General features: G+C 53.5%; 1 pseudogene; it reads left to right on the top strand.

Moving 5' to 3' along the window:
• The first annotated feature begins 490 nt into the window (after nt 1–490).
• Nucleotides 491–2,401, top strand: LOC103629448 (AT-hook motif nuclear-localized protein 18-like; annotated as a pseudogene).
• Nucleotides 2,402–6,430: the final 4,029 nt, after the last annotated feature.

Genomic DNA, 6,430 nt, shown 5'->3' with positions numbered 1-6,430 from the left:
AAACTGATGAACATGTATGTGAATTGTGAATTAATGAGTGATGAATTGTGCTGATTTGGTGTTGTATTGACATGGTTTGTGAAACTATAAGTATAATTACTATTTTCTATTGTTAAATTAGTTTGAAATTAACTAAAAATAATAATTATGTACATTTTATTTTTTCTGCTCTGGCTCGCGAGCTAAACGAGCTAGTTCGGGCTCGTAAACGAGCCGAGCCGAGCTGACTGTGGCTCGTTAACTTAACGAGCCGAGCCCGCTCGGCTCGTTATCCACCCAGACCACACGCTTGTCTTAACCCCCATCCCCCACCGCACCCCGCACCCTCCGGCATCCGGCCTCCGAGAGCAGCAGCACCAGCCACCAGCACACCGCTCGCTCACTCGCTTCCTTCCCTTTGACCGCCACCGTCGTCGATCGGGACGCACGAGTACGACCAGCACAGTCGGGCCTTGTGCGCGCTCGTGTGGCTGGCCGGCCGGGCGGCAATATGGATCCCGTGGCGGCGGCTCACGGTGGCGGGCACCACTTCACGCCGCCCGTGGCGCCGTTCCGCCACCCGTTCGGCGGACCCGGCCACCACCACCTGTTCCCAGGGCGGCAGCACCCGGCGTTCCAGCACTTCTAGGAGCACCACCACCACCTGGAGCTCATGGGCGGCGGGGTCCCCCGTGGCGCGAAGCAGGAGCTCGTGGACGACAGCAACACTATTGGGAATAGTCCCACATTGTGTGGTGAGGGTGGGAAAGCATGGTTTATATGGTTGCGGGTGCAACCACTAATAGGCTAGCTTTTTGGGGGGAGTGTTGGCCCAGGAGACTTAAAGCCCGCTGCTATACGTGCGGGCGCGTGTATCGCGGCCCGACAGTCTGGGTGGGCGCGCCGTGTGTGCGGGCGGCCCCGACGGACACACCATGTGTCGGCGGTCCGGTTCCAACAATGGGTATCAGAGCCAGGTTGGCCCAGTGCATTCTCAGACAAAATCTCGGCTCACAATATGTGAGGGGAGATTGTTGGGAATAGTCTCACATTGTGTGGTGAGGATGGGAAAGCATGATTTATATGGTTGAGGGTGCAACCCCTAATAGGCTAGCTTTTTGGGTGAGTGTTGGCCCAAAAGACCTAAACCCCGCTGCTATACGTATGGGCGTGTGTGTCGCGGCCTGACAGCCTGGGTGGGCGCACCGTGTGTGCGGGCAGCCCTGACGGACACACCATGTGTCGGCGGTCCGGTTCCAACAATTGATATCAAAGTCAAGTTGGTCTAGTGCATTCTCAGACAAAATCTTGGCTCACAATCTGTGAGGGGGAGATTGTTGGGGATAGTCCCACATTGTGTGGTGAGAGTGGAAAAACAAGATTTATATGGTTGAGGGTGCAACCCCTAATAGACTAGCTTTTTAGGGAAGTGTTGGCTCAAGAGAACTAAAGCCCGCTCCTATACGTGTGGGTGCGTGTGTCGCTGTCCGACAGACTGGATGGACGCGCGGTGTGTGCGAGCGGCCCCAACGGACACGCCATGTCTCGGCAGTCCGGTTCCACAAACACCACCACCATCAACCGCGCCGGAAGCAACGAGAGCGCTGGCGACGACGACCAGCAACAGCAACATCTAGAGGTGGACGGCGACTAGCACCAGTACCCGGTGCCGGTGGTCCGCCGCCCGCGGGGCCGCCCCGCGGGGTCCAGCCGTCCAAGAACAAGCCGAAGCCGCCGGTGATCATCACGCGGGACAGCGCCAGCGCGCTGCGCGCCCACGTGCTGGAGGTGGCCGCCGGCTGCGACGTGGTGGGCAGCGTGGCGGCGTTCGCGCGCCGCCGCCAGGTGGGCGTGTGCGTGCTCAGCGGCGCCGGCAGCGTGGCCAACGTGCGCATCCGGAACCAGCCCGGCGCCGTCGTGACGACGACCCTGGCGGGGCGGTTCGAGGTGCTCTCCCTCTGCGGCTCCTTCCTGCCGCCGCTGGCCGCCACGGGCCTCACCGTCTACCTCTCCGCCGGGCAGGGCCAGGTGGTGGGAGGCGCCGTGGCTGGGCCGCTCGTCGCCTCCGGCCCCGTCGTCATCGTCGCCGCCTGCTTCGGCAACGCCGCCTTCGACCGCCTCCCGCTCGAAGACGACGAGCCCCTGCCGCAGCCGCAGCAGAACCAGCACCTGCAGCCTCATCCGCAGCAGGGCCCCGGTTGCGTGCTGCCCGGGGCCGCCGGAGGTCTGCAGCCCTCCTCCCCGCCGCTGCCATTGCCCGGACAACACCCGCTCGCCGACCAGCTCCCCCACACCCTCATGAATGGCCTGCCTCTCCCCGCCGACGCATACGGCTGGTGCTAATTAAGAGTCAATCCATCTCGATCTCCATCCTAATGTAATGTAATTCCCCTTCTGCAGTACTAGTGTAATTCCCCTAGCACCTGATGATGACTGCAGTTAAGTTTTCTTTTAAAACTAATTGTATACAAATCTGTCTCCATCATTCGTCCTTGTCTTTGTCTCGGCCGACCTGGATGATGGAGATCGACGACCCCAGACGGAGCCCCGCCGTGAGAAACCAAACCAAACCTGCTTATTTTATGTCAAATGCCAACACAGTATCACATCAGCCACTGCTTCACCACACACACAACGAACGAACGAGCCATCCGGCGGCCGGCTTTGCATGCTTGGCGCTCTTGCTTGCTACTATATTTTATGCTCTGGTTCTTCGTCCGTCGCCGTCGCAGACGAGCTCGCAGCTCACCAGAAAACAGCAAGTCGCAAGCGCTCACTCTCCCGACAAGAGCTGAAAGTTGGGCCGGAGTAAGGACAACGTACGCTAACTTTTTTCGAGCTAGCACGGTAGCAAATAAAGCAAGATCTTGCACCAATAAAGAACGCATTCGATTGATTTGACAGTATAATCAACTCATTAATTAGAAAAAAATATTATTAGCTATCTAGATTCACTGTTGTATATATGCTTTGCGTTGGAAGTCATTCATTACAAAAAAAACGGTCAGGTCTACTTTTTCAATGCTTTGTGCTAAGTCATTAGTTAGAAAAATCTTTACTAGCTAGATACATTCGTTTATGTTTTACCGTACACTGCCGGAAACCATCGTCCAGATGTTTTTTCTCTCTAAGCGTGTTGGTTCAGATTGTTTCTTGTGATCTAACCCCCCCAAGAATTTTTAAGTTTTGATTTAGAATAGATGATCTCGTTTTTAAAATGGAGTGTTGTTGGCGCCGATCTGCGCCAAACACTCGAACAAACCACCTGACAGTACCCTATGTAGAGCCGCAGACAGTCCGCGACTTGGGCGCAGGAGCGGATCCACCTCTGCACGCTTCCAGACAGTTAGTGCCTGAGGTCGGACGGTCCGCGATGGCGCAGAGGGTCATCTTCTCCACGAAGAACGCTAGAACTCGCCTCCCAAGAGATATCCCGTCGAGGGGAGAGTTCCAAGACGTTGCTCCGGGATTAGCAGACCACCCGAGACGTCCCTAATCGACGTAGAGTTGAAGAGGGATTGTTGTGGAAGACTAAACTAGATCTAAACTAAAGCTAGATTACTCATACTTCTAGGGAATGGAAAGAATAGTGCAAATAAGATAAATCTGATAAATGTATTTGATTGGATACAATCGGCCATAACCCTCACTACCAGAAATAGCTACTTTGCCGAGTGTCTGAAGCACTCGGCTAGGGCTGGAAACGAGCCGAGCCGAGCTCGGCTCGGCTCGGCTCGGTGCGGCTCGGTGACTGAACGAGCTCGGCTCGGCTCGGCTCGTCCATTTCATGAGCTGGCGAAAGAGGCTCGGCTCGACCTTGGCTCGCGAGCCGGCTCGGCTCGGCTCGCGAGCCATATTCTGGTACTTATCGTTGCATTATTTGGTGAATTAACATTATATATTCATCATCAAAGAGTAAAAAATGAGCTATTATCTATAAAATTATCTAATATTCATTATTATTCCATAAATTGATCATTTTTGCAAGGCTCGCGAGCCGGCTCGCGAGCTGGCTCGGCTCGGCTCGCTGCAAAAACGAGCTCGAAGAAGAGGCTCGGCTCGGCTCGTTCGAGGCTCGCGAGCCGCTCCGAGCCGAGCCGAGCCGCACCGAGCTCGAGCCGGCTCGCGAGCCTCGAGCTAATTTTCCAGCCCTACACTCGGCAAAGCCTGAAAAACACTCGGTGAAGGCTTTACCGAGTACTTTTTATCGGGCATTCAGTACTCGGCAAAGAAAAGTCGCCCTCACGCCACTAGGTGACGGCGACGGAGCCTGTGCCGAGTGTCGGTGTTTTGGGTGCGACCGCACACTAGGGTTGCCCCTGGAGGTGCTTTTTGGAGTAGGACGGTGTTACCGACTGTAGCTCGATGGTTCGTGCTAGATCCACGAGAGACAGTGGACAATTTTATATAGGTTTGGGCCGCTTAGAGAGGCGTAACACCCTACTTCCTGGTGTGGTTTTTTTATGTGGTGGGTTACATGAGAGTTCTCTAGTATGAGGGATACTAGAGAGCTGAGTAGACGGCTAATGAGTGAGTTGTTTGATGGGGTGCCCCCTAGGCGTTATATATTCGATCGTGGGGCGTTACATGCGGATATGATAACAACATGCGCCTAAGTAATAGTGAACCGACTGAGCTTATCTTACTATAACTCTGCCGACTTATCATCATTCAGTTCCGACGCCTGAGGGCGCAGCGCGGGAGAATCAGATCACTGCCGTGGATAACGCTTAAATCCATTGGGCCGCCTGGGCTCGAGTCGATCCAATCTTGTGTCGATCCACTCTGCCAGACATTCCTCCCCAGGCCCACAAAGGGATGGCCTTGTGAAATAATGGGCCCAAGGCCTTTCACGAGGTCTTCTAGCCTTCTAGTGGGCCTGGGGGATATATGTCCCCCACAAGCCCCCAATCTTTGAGTTGATTTTGAAATAATCGGCCCAAAGATTCTAGGTCCAGCTTGCAGTTTTGATTTTAAAATGTGGATGCTTTGACGGTACGCTTGTCAAGTTGTTGCTTCTGAGCTTTGCTCGGTCAGCTTATGCTTTAGAGATCAGCATTTCGTTTTTGGAGGTTGAAGATCCATTGGTGTAGCCCCCGAGCTTTGAGTGGATTACTGAAAATAATCCACTCAAAGGTCTTCATTTCCTGCCTTTTAGAAGTCGTTGGTTCATCTTTGTCTTATGCTTTAGAAATCAACATTTCATTATCAGTTCATGCTTTAGAGATCAGCATTCTGTCTTCTCGGATTAATGATTCATTGGGTGAAGCCCCCAAGCTTTGAGTGGATTACTGAAAATATTCCACTCAAAGGTCTTCATCTCATGATTTTAGAAATCATCATTTTATCTTCGTCGAATGCCTTAGAATTCAGCATTATATCATCAGCTTTATGCTTTAGATATCAGCATATGGTTTTGCCTTTGAGATCAGCAATGCGGTCTACCCATGTCCTGTTAGGTTTGAAATTTATTTGATCGGCGACAGATTGGACGTCCGGTAGATGGCTCTTTGGCTGGTCTTCATTTCGCTTCGTGCTTCAATGCTTCCGTTGATTAGACTTGTACTTCAGCAGCTATTTTTGGCTTTCCTTCGATCTCTATCGATATCTTCCTTCTGTCTTGATACATTCATTACGTATACAGTATGGATGTGACTGCTTGGGAAAATCTATTGAAAATTCCTAGACGTCCCCCAATGGGTGTAGCCAAGGGACGGCTTGGTGCGCTGAGCATTTAGCAAACTGCCCCTGAGTAGTAACTTGACGTGACCGCGGATGTAATCATATCGTCCAAGCAGTTGACTTCAGTCCCAATGGGTGTCGTATTATGTGAAACGACGTCTGTCGCCTGACTTGTTTCCAGACGATTTGAATTGCATATTGAATATTTGTGACTGTTCAGTGACCGTGGTAGGAGATGAACGATTGCCTCCCGCCTCTATAAATAGAGCGCTTGCTTCACTGGTGTCTTCACACATCTCTCGGCCGTTTGTTGTTTATTCTCCTCTTTTCTCTTCTCTTCTACTCAACCATGGGCAAGAGCAAGAAAGGCGGAAGTTCGTCGCACCACTCCGGCGATAAGCGAAAGCGCGAGCCGAGTCCCCCCTCCGATGACTTTGGTGACTCCGAGTACTCGGAGGAGGAGTTCTCCTCCGAGTCCGAGGGGTCGCCAGCCTACGCCTCTCCCCCGGTGTCGTCCGATGACTCGGACGATTCTCAGGGGATCGTCGTCGAGTTGTGGACGTACATCCGGGCCGTCGAGTGCTCTGGGCTCGAGGGCTCGGATGAGTCAGAGATCTCCTCGGACGAGGAGGATTCCTCCGACTCGTCCGAGTAGGGGAGCGGTGATGATGGCGACGACGAGGGTGATGGCGGCGACAAGGGCGACGGTGACGGCGGCAAGGGCGACGGCGGCAGAGGCAAGGATGATGGCGGCAGCGGCAGGGCCAGT

The sequence above is a fragment of the Zea mays genome, chromosome 6 (assembly GCF_902167145.1).
Source record: "Zea mays cultivar B73 chromosome 6, Zm-B73-REFERENCE-NAM-5.0, whole genome shotgun sequence".
NCBI classification, from domain to species: Eukaryota; Viridiplantae; Streptophyta; class Magnoliopsida; order Poales; family Poaceae; genus Zea; species Zea mays.
Note: the sequence above shows the minus strand (reverse complement) of the source record. Positions and strands in the feature narration are given on the sequence as shown.